The sequence below is a fragment of the Phragmites australis genome, chromosome 8 (assembly GCF_958298935.1).
Source record: "Phragmites australis chromosome 8, lpPhrAust1.1, whole genome shotgun sequence".
Classification (NCBI taxonomy): domain Eukaryota; kingdom Viridiplantae; phylum Streptophyta; class Magnoliopsida; order Poales; family Poaceae; genus Phragmites; species Phragmites australis.
Window position 1 is genome coordinate 31,299,280 of NC_084928.1, and position 12,381 is coordinate 31,311,660.

At 43.9% G+C, this 12,381-nt stretch overlaps 1 pseudogene; it reads left to right on the forward strand.

Moving 5' to 3' along the window:
• Positions 1–4,275: 4,275 nt before the first annotated feature.
• On the forward strand, positions 4,276–5,916 carry LOC133925959 (bZIP transcription factor 50-like; annotated as a pseudogene).
• The last annotated feature ends 6,465 nt before the right edge of the window (positions 5,917–12,381 follow it).

A 12,381-nucleotide genomic window follows, 5' to 3' on the forward strand; every position in this document is an offset into this window, starting at 1 on the left:
ATATAGATCTCATTTTGAAATTTCGATGTTGCATTTTAGTTAGTATTGTTGGAACTGAGTACAAGTAGGGATAGGTAGTGGGCATTGAAAATGAGGAGATTAGAAAAGTAATAGTGAAATTGGGAAAGGATTGTCATTATAATAAAGCTAAACAAGTCTTAATGCCTGTTTGGTTAGGCCGAGGCTTTTTTAAAAACTATTTTTACTTTTTAAAAAAAACTATTTTCAAAAGCTGTTGTTGAAAAACTACTTTTGAATTGCTTTTGATATGGATAATATATAAACATCATCACCTAGAAGCTACAAAAGCTCCTCCAAGCTAGTTTCTGGCTTTTAGTAATAACGATAGCTTTTATCAAATTTTGCTTCTCAGAACCTATTTCCAGAAACAAATAGTTTAATTCAGTTTTCTATTTCTGAGGAACAAAAGTCAGTAAAAGTTTAACCAAACATGACCTTAGCCTCCATACTATAATGCGTCTAACAAAAATCTAAGCTTGCCCACAACACCCACCACAGACCTTTATTGCTGATCTCGCAGTACTACATCCTATAGCCTTCGTCATGTGCCATCAAAATTAATTTTAGCCAGGCTTACACCATCATGTGTTCACTTGAAGAATCTTGGTTTTAATCAAGGGTAGGGATGCAAGTTTTATTTTGTTTTTTAATCATTGGATCGATTTAGAACTCACTCGGTTGAATTAGATAGCGTTTGGTTGGTCATATAGAGTTAAACGGAATAGGATCGTCATGTATGGACGAGATGATTTTGGATGAGATGGTACAAATAATATGTTTGGTTCGATGTATAGAATGGTACATTTGAGTGTTTGATTGGATGTATAGGATGTACATATAAATGTGTTTAGTTGCTAAAAAGATAAGGACTATATCTATTTATAACTTAATTTTTTTATAATATGATAATTTTATAATTATAACTTAGTATTAATTATAATTTAACATGTCACTATTTATAACTAATTATCCATAATAATACCTAATTATGGCTAATACCATATAATTGTAACTGATGCATAACTGATTGTTCTTAATTCTCACTAATACTCACTAATTACCACTAAGTACATGCAATTACGAGAGCCGACAGAGCCTGTACAAGGTTGTTCGACCAACTTTCCCTTATAAAATGGTTCAACATATTTATAAAATATTCTTAGAATCTGTATCATCCTGTCATGGATGAGTTGATATAGTTCATTCAACCAAACACAAGTTTGATAGCATATCCCGCATCTTCATATATATGGACCACCCTGTACATAGGACCATACACTATCTTAAAGATGCACTTCCACTTAATTAAGCTGAGACAACAAATAAACAAAGTAGTAACCCAAAACTACTAATTTGATACCCACCTGCATCCATTCAAGGGCCTTGATAAAAAAGAAGGGATACAAGTTTTGTATTTTTTGGGTTATTGGATTGATCTAAAACTTTAAAAAATAACTAAAGATTAAATCCCACTTAATTAAATTAAGAAAAAAAGAAAATAAGTAGTAACCAAAACTACCTATTAAGAATCCAATTGCATCACTAGGAATCACACAATCTAGGCCTAGTGAAGTAATTCCCACATAACAACGTTTGAACCGTAGCATCGCGTATTTGAGCCCATCAACGCCAGACCCACCTCACAAATCCAGCCCAAGCTCCTTAACAAAACCCGTGAGCTGACCTAACGCATTCCACTCCTCCCATTGGCCAGGCCACAGCACCACCCCGTGTGGTCCCTGTCGGTGTATCAGGAACCAGGGGTCCCTGAGTCCCGAGACCAGGCCGACCGTCCGCCACGTGTCACCATCCCGCGAGGACCCCCCTGCAGGATGAGAAGAAACTAAGTTCCGGGAGAAGATGTTCGGGGCCCAGCCTCTGGTTCCCGAGCACCCCAGTTCCCCGATGACCTGCAGAGTCCAAGTACCGGGAGGAAAGTGCTCGGAAGGGTTCCCACTTGCCCCCGAGTACCGTAGTCCTCCGATGATCCAGACAGCCAAGTGCTCAGGAGAGAGTGCTCGGGGCTGCACGTGGCAGCCCCCGAGGACTCGGTTCCCCGAAGGTCCTACCGAAGTGCTCGGGAGAGAGTGCTCGGGGCTGCACGTGGCAGCCCCCGAAGACTCGGTTCCCCGAAGGTCTCACCAAAGTGCTCGGGATAGAGTGCTCGGGGCTGCACGTGGCAGCCCCCCGAGGACTCAGTTCCCCGAAGGGTCCTACAGGAATGCTCGGGAGAGAGTGCTCGGGGCTGCACGTGGCAGCCCCTGAGCACTTGGTTCCCCGAAGGTTCACGCAAGATCGCCCGACGACCCGAAGGGTCCCATCGGCGGGGTGTCAGCCAGTCAAAGGTCCAATGCCGCATTTAATAGGCACGCGCGGCCTGACATCCTGACATCCTGACATTCTCAGCTGCCCACGCCCTAGTGTCAGACCCTGCCATGCTTTGGCAAGGGGGCGTGGGTCTATTAAAAGCACGGGTCCCGTCCCGTATCATCCGGGTGCCTCGGGATAACGTTGCCAGGATCGAAGCGCTCCGCCTGCCACCCTGCCCTGACAGAAGAACAAGACAGGGTGGGCGCACCAGGCGCCTCTATGGCTGCCCGGTGGGCCCTCTTAATGGCACCAGAGGATGTCCACAGTGGCGGGTGGTCGGATGCGCACCGTATTTTTCCACCGCCCCTGTCACTTCACCAAGACGGAATGATGACGCCTTTCTCCGTGGCGCCTTGGCACTCGCACCCCCTCTTTCCCATTCAAGATAAGTCGAGGTCGGCGCGCCTATAAAAGAAAAGGATGGAGAACACATGGATCAGAGGTTCAAGATCAGAGGAAGCGAAGAAGCAAAAAAGAAGTAAAAAAAAAAGACGATACAGGATACAACACGATAGAACAAGAACATCTCAAGCAAGCTCGAGCAGAGCTAGAACACGGGAGCCTCAAGCTCTCTGTAGGCAGCACACCCTTGTAACCAGATACATCCTTGAAGAATTCCCTTCAAGGAAAGATATTACACACACACACAGGAGTAGGGTGTTACGCCCCCGCGTGGCCCGAACCTGTCTAAACCCCGGTGCATCTATCTCCTTTTTTGCACTAGGTCGGTCATCCCCCACCACCAGTCGTTGCATTTATTTCCGTTTCTATTTATTTCTCCGACGAGCTCGTTCAGGATCATCCCCCCGGCCGAATCTTTAAAAAGGGGTCACTCGGGATCCCTGCGACAGGAGTTCATCCTCCGACAGTCCCCATCCCCCAACAATGTCCCCAAAACCCCCGGCTGTTGGGAACCTTCCCAGTTCCCTCTTACAATCGCCTTCCTCCCGAAGCAAAACCTCTGAAAGCCGGGTTAATTATTTTTTTACCACTACCGGATGGCGCATTCCAAAATTCCACCCACCCGGATTTCATCCCTCAAATGCCACCCGAGCCCACATTTCTATCACGCCGCGCAACGCCATCACTTCGCGTTGTCTCTTCAGCCAGGCGACGGAAGGAAGAGAGGGAGGGAGATGGGCACCGATGGGTAGGGGAAGGAGACGACACCGGAGGGGAGCCGACCAGGGAGAAGACACGGCTGGGCACAGCGGGGCTCAACCTGGCGGTGGCTCAGATTTGGGCGGCTGGGGCTCATCGCGAGAAGGGGGCGCTGGGCACCAGAGAGGGACGGGCGGGACAGCTGACCGAGCCAGCCGAGCGGCGCGGCGGCCTTGGCCGAGCGATGGCAGCAGCGAACGGGCTGCGCTGGAGGCGAGCGCACTGGCGACCGAGCAGTGCAAAAGCTAGGATGGTGTGGCGATTCGACGGGGGAAGGGCCGGTAGAGAGGATGTGTGGTGGAGCACGACCAAGCGACAGTCGGGTCGGCGCGTGCATGGGCGTCAGTGCTCTAGCCTGAGCGCGACCGAGCGGGCTGTTGGCCGGGACACCAGGCGGTGGGAGAACGGAGGGCACGACGGCAGTGCGCGGGACGGGCCAACAGCATGTCTGCGCGCACGGTGGGACAGCGGCAAGCGGTAGCACGCGATAACGGCGCGGGCGCGATAGCGGAGAGAAGGGAGCTCGGTGCGGCGTGACGGCGAGCGAGATGGCGCATGACGGAAATGTGAGCACAGGTGGCATTTGAGGGATAAAATCCGGGTGGATGACATTTTGGAGTGCGCCATCTGGTAGGGTGGCAACCCCCCCCCCCCCAAAAAGACGGAGCCTGGAGTCTGCTATAAAACCGTGCAACTGAGACCACCACGACCCCATCCATCTCCATGGATGCTGACCTCTTTGTCGACCTCGACGCCCTCCTCGCCTCCTTCTATGACGAGCCCGCCTACGTCTCCGGCCTCATCGTCCCGTCCCTGCCTCCGCCGCCGGTGCGCGATGGGAGGCGGGGTTGCCGGAGTCAGTGACCTTCCGCGCGAGCCCTCCCGGGGAGGAGGCTCTGTCGGAGATTGAGAGGTTCCTGATGGAGGAGGCGGAGGTGGGCGGGGTGGTGGAGAGGATTAGCGTGGAGGAGTTCTTCGACACGTTTTACGACGGTGGGGCGAGGGAGGGGAAGGGGAGTGAGGCTGGCGGGAGCACGGATGGGGACTTTGGGAGGGAGGATGAGATGGAGACGCTGGAGGCAGAGAAGGTGGAGGTGGATGGCAATGATCCCGTTAGCAAGAAGAAAAGGAGGTATGTCAACTTTATGATGTTGTTGCAGCACATGTTAACTTTTTCTTCTTCTTCTACAAATTCGGCAATTTTGTGTGGTCTTGCTTGGTTGCAATTATGAAGGGACGCTCTAGATAGCGATGAATCGTGCTTAGGTTTGAGTTGAATTTTAGTAAGGTTGTATGTTGGAAATCACGCTCGATCCAATTCAAAATGGCAGTCAAGTATTAGGTGTGAAAATATGAATACCTGATAAACTTCAGTCGTGTTGGAGTCTAGTGTTAACTGTACCTGACAGAAGAATTTTCTGCGATAATCATCAGGAGGAGATTCAACGTGTTGATGCTATCTATTTATCGCAAAAACTACTAAATTTGCATCGCTGACCGATTTAGTATTTGTGAGGATTTGGTAAAGGGCTATGTTTGCACAAACATTCATCTTGGTTACACTGTTAGCTAGGAGAAGTTTGGTCACCAGATGGGAAGAATCTGGTTTATGAAGTGAAAATATTTTTTCTTTTACATGTTTGCTTGCAAGTCTAGTCGGGCAATCTGTCTTGTATATAAAGGGGAACTGCGTCGTCAATTTGTCAGGCAAATGAGGAACATGGATTCTGCCATGAAATCGTGGGAGAGGAAGAAGACGTACGTAAAGGATTTAGAGACGAAGAGCAAGTATTTAGAGTAAGTATTTAGAGGCAGAGTGCCGTCGCCTCAGCTACGCATTCCAGTGCTACGCAGCTGAGAACATGGCACTGTGCCAGAGCGTGCTGAAGGATAGGCATGTTGGTGCTCCCACAACCATGCAGGAGTCTGCCGTACTCACGGGTAAGACATCAAACATATCTTCCTCTTGTTCATTCTCTAAAGCATATACTTCGATAAATCGTCAGCTAATTACCAAGCAAGTGACTTGTGGAAGTTGGCAAGGGCGACCAGGTTTTGTCAGAATACTGCTGGATGCTTGGTAAATCCTAATGCCAAGGCTATTTCCTCCTATTTGCAGAAACCCTGCCGATGGTTTCCCTGCTTTGGCTGGTGAGCATCGTGTGCCTATTCCTGATGCCTGGTCTACCCAACCGAAGCCCAGCTGATCCAAGAAGCACCGGAAGAGATCTCGGGACGGTAGCCGGAAAGACAAGCAGTGAAACCCGGAGACACTGGAAGTCATCCTCCATGGAAGGCATTGCAAGGGCACAAGGGCGAAGATCAAGCGATACCTTGCCATTTCGTGCAGCTGCTGCTTGCTAGGGATTCAGCTTCTTCTTCCAGACTGTAGTGTACTTGCTAAGCTTAGCATGCCTACTATTTGTCATGATGCAGCCACCCGATATGCATGGGCTGTCTTTCTATTTCTTTGTTCTTTTTTATCCTTGTTTCATAATCCCCATCCTATCTAGAATAGTTTTGAAATCTGGCTTTTGTGTTATTCTTCTTGTTATTTTGTTGTTCCTAGGATCTTAGATGTGTCCATCTAGCCCTTTGGAGGTATGAGAGTATGATGTAATAAACTTAACAAGACCACTTCAGTGGCTTTTCCACTTCACATGGTGTTACATTCACTAGTACCCAGTAGATTTGTGCTTCAGTAATGCGACACTGTCACGACCGTTTTCTCCCTCTCTTCTCTCTCTACCTTGCGGGTCCTGTTTGTCAACTCTTTCGTCTTCCCACTGAATCCTCTCTTCCATGTACAGAACAACATCCACCCGTTTGAATCTAGTCGATACCGCATGCATTTTAAGGAAAGGGAGCATCCATGCAAGGTAACCGGCACTGCGTTGAAGACCATCATCAAGACAGGATCATTTTTTGTGAAGGAAAGTGGATGAGAGAAAGGAAATGAAGCTTGATTTCTCGCCGTCGTGTTAACACCCAACCCACCGAATCGAATCCTCCTCCCTCTATAAAATACAAATCAAACTCTCGGCCAAGCCCCTCTTTGCATCACTGTGCCCAAGCACCCAAATACCCTCGAATTTCCTCCACCCGTGAGCTCTTGCATCGCCGCCGAACTCCGCCAAGCCACCCTCACCATCACCGTCACCGTGTGCCCACAAGCCTCCCCGATGTCGTCCGAGTTCATGACACCGTTCGCCATCCACATCTCGATGTCTGCGACCGCTCGCCTTCAAGTTCTAGCCACCGCACGGAGTTCTCGAAGTTGCCGAACCTTCGCCATTGAAGCTCAACGCTGCTAGGTCATCTTGAGCCGCCCTGACGCCCGATGAGCCATCAATGGAGTCACGATCCTCTCGGCTTCCTCTTCTGTCGCTCACCGTCATCATCTACCGCTGTAGCAACATCTTCGCCTTTCGCCAGCCATCCTCCGTCGTCCCGAGCTCGCCGTCGTCGCTCGTCTCGCTAGAGTTAAGGTAGCTCGTCTCTTCGCCGTTGGATCATTGTAGATCGGCTAGGATTAGATGATAGATACCCCTTTGCGCATAGTCAATCAGAACCATCCAATTAGGAATCAAGGCACTAGATTTAGGGCATGTTTGTTTGGGCTGAGAAAAGCTGGCTTTTGCTAAAAGCTGGCTTCTAGCTTTTGACTGTTGGATGTTGGTTTTTAGTTCATTTTAGCGAGAAAAACTAAAAGCCAAAAGGTAGAAAAGCCACTCCCAGCGAGCTTCTTAATTTTTTAGTTTATTTCATTAGAAGCTAGCTTTTCAGCTTTTCAAAAGGTAGCTTTTCAAAATTCTGTTTGTTTCAGCTTTTGGCTTCTGAAAAAGCTGAACAAAAACTGAAACAAACACAACCTTAATTAGCCATCCGCTTAGTCACCTTGCTATGTCAGCAAGCCATGTAGGCGTTTTTGTCCTACGTGGTGGTCCAGTCAGCATTCCCAAGCCAAGTCAGTAGTCCAGTCAGTAGTGACGTCAACGCTTGCGCAATAATATAATTTTCTCGTTAAAAAATAATTCACATAGAATATTCCGAAAAATAGGTTTTTAGTTTAGAAAAAATTCCAAAAATTAGAAAATGATTTAGATAAATGTTTTAATATGTTTTTAGCTCTGTTTTTATTTTTGTCAATTGGGGGAGAATGTGGACTAGATGTTATATTTTGAAAAAGAGATTTGTTTATGAGGGAGAATTATTGCTCATGGAGGAGAATTTGTAATCCCATATATTTGTAAAGAGGATATCATTTGAGGGAGTTTCAAAAGCAAAACCATGCAACTCGTTTTTAGAAGTTGTTTTGTTTTGCATGAGCATATTCATTTTCATATAAACTCTATCATGCTTGCTTGATATGTATAAAGGAAATTCCGTCCAAAATTTAAGATAGATAATATATGCAATGATATTCAAGATTCATTCACACGTGTATAGATTTTTGGGAAGTTTACTATATACATAATAGCTTTTACTAACACCAAAACCTTTGTGGTGTTTGATGCTAGTAAAGCTAGTTTTGGCAACCTCAAATGTCTTTGCGATAGTTGATGTTTCCAAAACTTTTTTGCGATATTTGATGTTTCCAAAACTTTTTCTTTGTATACATTCATCTTCAGATTATATGTATACTTAGAACTTTAAAATTTTCAAATATAACAATCTAGTGAGATTATCATCAATTACCAAAATGGAGGTGGTTGAAAGTGCATCTAGCCCTTATGTGTGATTTTAATAATTAATGATAATACCTACGAACTAATAACGTTGTTAAGAATTGTTAGTAGATTATTCCATAGATGATTCATGGAGGAGAGATATGTATCAAGATGAATGAGCTCTAGGTGATGCTTGGAAAGAGAAGTTCGTAAGAAGAAAGAAAAACTCATATAAGATTAGTGGTAAACGTGAATGCTAAATTACTTGTGGAGATCAAGTAATTAAAGGTATGTCATTATCAATAGAGTTTTATGAACTAACCCGTGTGCTTTATGTTTAAGAGTGAGTTGGGATTAGGATCCATAAGAAGACATAAGTTAAATTGAAATCATATATGCCAAGAGTGAAGAACAAGATTGAACTCCATACATGATAAAGTGAATTTATTGAGAATATCGGATACAAAATGGTTTTCTATGGCAAGATGGTGAAGGGCAAGTAAGGCTCGGCTACGATGGATCATCCGATGGTGAAGGGCAAGCAAATGGCTTGGTGTCGAAAGACCAAGGCGATGGTGAAGAGCGAGTGAAGGCTTTACGCCAATGGACCGTGTAAGGCTATGAAAAACTATGAGTGACTTGCATCAATCATATAAAGAATCAAGAAGAGATGGAGTGAAGATTATATAAAAGTTAGCAATCCTCAAGGTTTGAAAGAAAGAAACGGTACTTGAAAGTTTTCAGAGGCTCAAATTGGTTCAAATGAGTTTTACACTTGAATTTGAGTATAGATATGCCGTACTATTAAGAGGGATGCAATGTAGAGCTAATTATCGTGTCTCAGTGCTCAAGAGTTTTTTTAACCAACCCAATGTGAGAGTTAGCTTAAGGAGCCCAATGCTGAAAGTGTCGAAGTGTGTGAATTGGGTTGCGGAGTGTTCCTAGTTTTATCCAATGTGTTTGAGGTCATGAATTCAGTTGGGATGTGTAGCCCTCTGAATAAGCTTTCCGTAGAGTCCAAAATCGTCAAAATCGGACTTCGGGATCAAAAGATATAATCGTTTTCAGAGGGTTAGCTGTGCTGAACTCGGACTCTCCGCATTGACCCGGATACTCTGGGTTGGTCGGAGTCTTTGGGTTTAGCTGCGAGCTAGGTATTCTATTAGGGCTAAAGTGTTTTATCCTGATGTTTCAGGTTGACCCGGATACTCCAGATGGCCAGAGTCTCCATACTTTACTCCGGCCAGGGCTCTCGATTATGCGTTCTAGTGTCAACCCGGAGACTCTGAGTTGATCCAGATACTCTGGGTCTGTACAAAAAGCTATGCAACGGCTAGGTTTTAGATGAATGGTATAAATACCCTCTCACCCCTACCCTTGTTTGCTGCTGCTTGGACACGAAAGAAAAACCTTTTAGGACTCAAAGAACTTCCTCCCACTCCAATCTAGTGCAAGTGAGTGTATCTCCTATCTTGAGCACTCAAGTTCGTCGGTAAGAAGTTTTCGAAGCATTTGTTACTCTTGGAGCTTTGAGCTTCTAGGCGGCTAGGCGTTGTCGATGAGTACCCAAGGTTGTGGTGTGCCGCAGGAAGTTTGAAAGTGCATCTAGACCCCCTAAGTGTGTTTTGGCTTATTGATGACAAAACGATTAAGGATCTAATATGTTTATCTAAGTCATGAACAGTTCGTGTGAAACTGATTGTAGTTACTCCGTGAATCTACTTAGAATCATCATTTGTAACACACGACTTTATTTGGTTTGAGCTAGAACTCTTTAGCCGCACTTTAATTTAGTTTTAAGTTATTTCTGTGTTGAACCCAGGGTATCTGAGTCAACCCGAAAACTCCGGATTCTGTACAATCTGAACCCGGAGTATCCGATCAACAATATTTTTGGAATTTTTAATTGGCGTTTTCTTGCAGCTCTTTTGCTAGTTTTGAATAATCTTTGTCACCTTAGGATTGTAACTTTCACACTTATTTAGGGTGATTGTGCACTAGTTAAGCCTAACATATTTAGGATTTTCACTTATGAAAAATTCGTTTGGTTATTTTTCGCTGTAATTTTAGGCCAACGTTAAAAGGAGATGAATTTTGTACAAATACCTATTCACCTCCTCTAAACGGCATCATTATCCTTTCAATAGTAAGAATGACACTTCCAATTTGAAAAGGCATATCTAGGCACATGATAGAGGACATGCTAGTCTTGATGAGTATGTTCTTCGGAGTGATACCAATCCTAATGGCTCAACTGCACTTAAAAACCATAAGTTTGACCCAGATCTTATTAGGAGGGGCCTTTCTGTCTTTGTTGTTGATGGTGAGCATGCTTTTTCAGTTGTGGAGGAAGCTATCTTATTAGCTGTTGCGTTCCGCAATTCAACAAAATTAGCCGCTTCACTGTTAAGAGAGACATCATAGCTATGTACCAAACTGAGAAAGATGCTTTGAAAAATGTGATGTCCACTGCACATGGGAGAATATGTTTTACTTCTGATAATTAGAAATCTAACACCACAAAAGATAGCTATATTTGCATAACTGCTCACTTTGTTGATGATGACTGGAAGTTACAGGAGAGAATAATATTGTTCGGTGAATTGGTTCCTCCTTATGATGGCATATCAATAGCTGATACTGTTGCTGCATGCTTTAATAAGTGGAATGTTGAGTCGAGGGTCATGACAATTACTTTGGATACTGCATCTTATAATGATTCCATGTCAAGTTCCCTTATGATGAGATTGCAAGCTCATGGAAATTTAATATGTGGTGGTACTTTTTTTTCAAGTTCGTTGCTATGCACATATTCTGAATTTGATTGTTCAGTCTGATCTAAAATTGATTGACAGTGCTGTTGACAAGATCCGCCAAGGAGTTCAATACATTTATCATTCCAATATCTGTAGGCATAAGTTTCACACTTATGCTCAGAATGTATTCCATTGAATATCACAAGGAAACTATGTGTTGACATGCATGTGTGTTGGAATTCAACTTATAGAATGCTTGAAAATGCATTATTCTACAAGTCTGTTCTGAAGCATTATGCATCAAGAGATGGAACATTCATGTGTAATTTTGATCTTACTAATCTTGAGTGGAAGAAGGTAGCCATCATGAGTAAATTTTTGATGTCTATGAAGTTACATGCACTTGCTCTGGCACAAAGTACCCGACACCTAATTTGTACTTCAAAGGTGTGTTTAAGATCCACTCTCAGTTGCTACAAGTAGATGGAGAGCCTAAAAAATTCATGTCTACTATGGTCAAAGAGATGAAAATTAAGTTTGATAAATATTGGTCAGATTACAGCTTGATTCTATCATGTGCAACTATTCTTGATCCTCGATACAAGATTAATCTCTTTAGGTACTGCTATAAGACGATATATAATGAGTCTACTACTGAAAATATTGTCAATAAAGTTGTTTCCAAGCTTTACGAATTGTTTGCCGAGTACAAGACCCTGAATCCTAGTCCATGTAGTACCAATCCAAGCAACCATGCTGGACACAACCATCAGGATGACTTGTTTGATGATTATGCCAATTACTTGACCACTATCGCATCTCAAAGTCAGAAATCTCAAATTTGTTAAACTTCAGGTGCCTTCCTAACAAAAAATATAGATGTTCAAATGCAGACCAAATTTGTTACAGTATACTTCTTTGCAGGGTTCTAATATTATTCGGTCCTTTTGGTGAAGACTGATTAGCCAAAATTGCCCGCTCCATTTTGTTGATAGACAATAATATTCTAGATATAGATGGTTCATGAAACAGACACTATTCAATACTGTGGTTAGACTTGGATGCTTAGATTAAATTTTGTTTATGAACTTAAAGGAAACCCGCAGCTAGCAAAACTGTATTAGATGCTTATTTTCTTGCTTAGCTTTCATATATCTCGGTATTTTGTAAACTAGACCATTTGTACTCTGTAATTTGCATAATGGAGACTATAGATGGAGTACCAATTCTTAGCTATAATAGATTATTATTTAATATTGTCCTATTGGTTTGTTGTATGGTGTGGACTTGTGATCATTGTCTTATGCACGAAGCACAAATAATACGGACTACAAAACTCAAATTTTCCCAACTTCGAGCTTTTGAGCCAGGCTTGGATCCAAGAAATCAGGAACTTAGCCCGG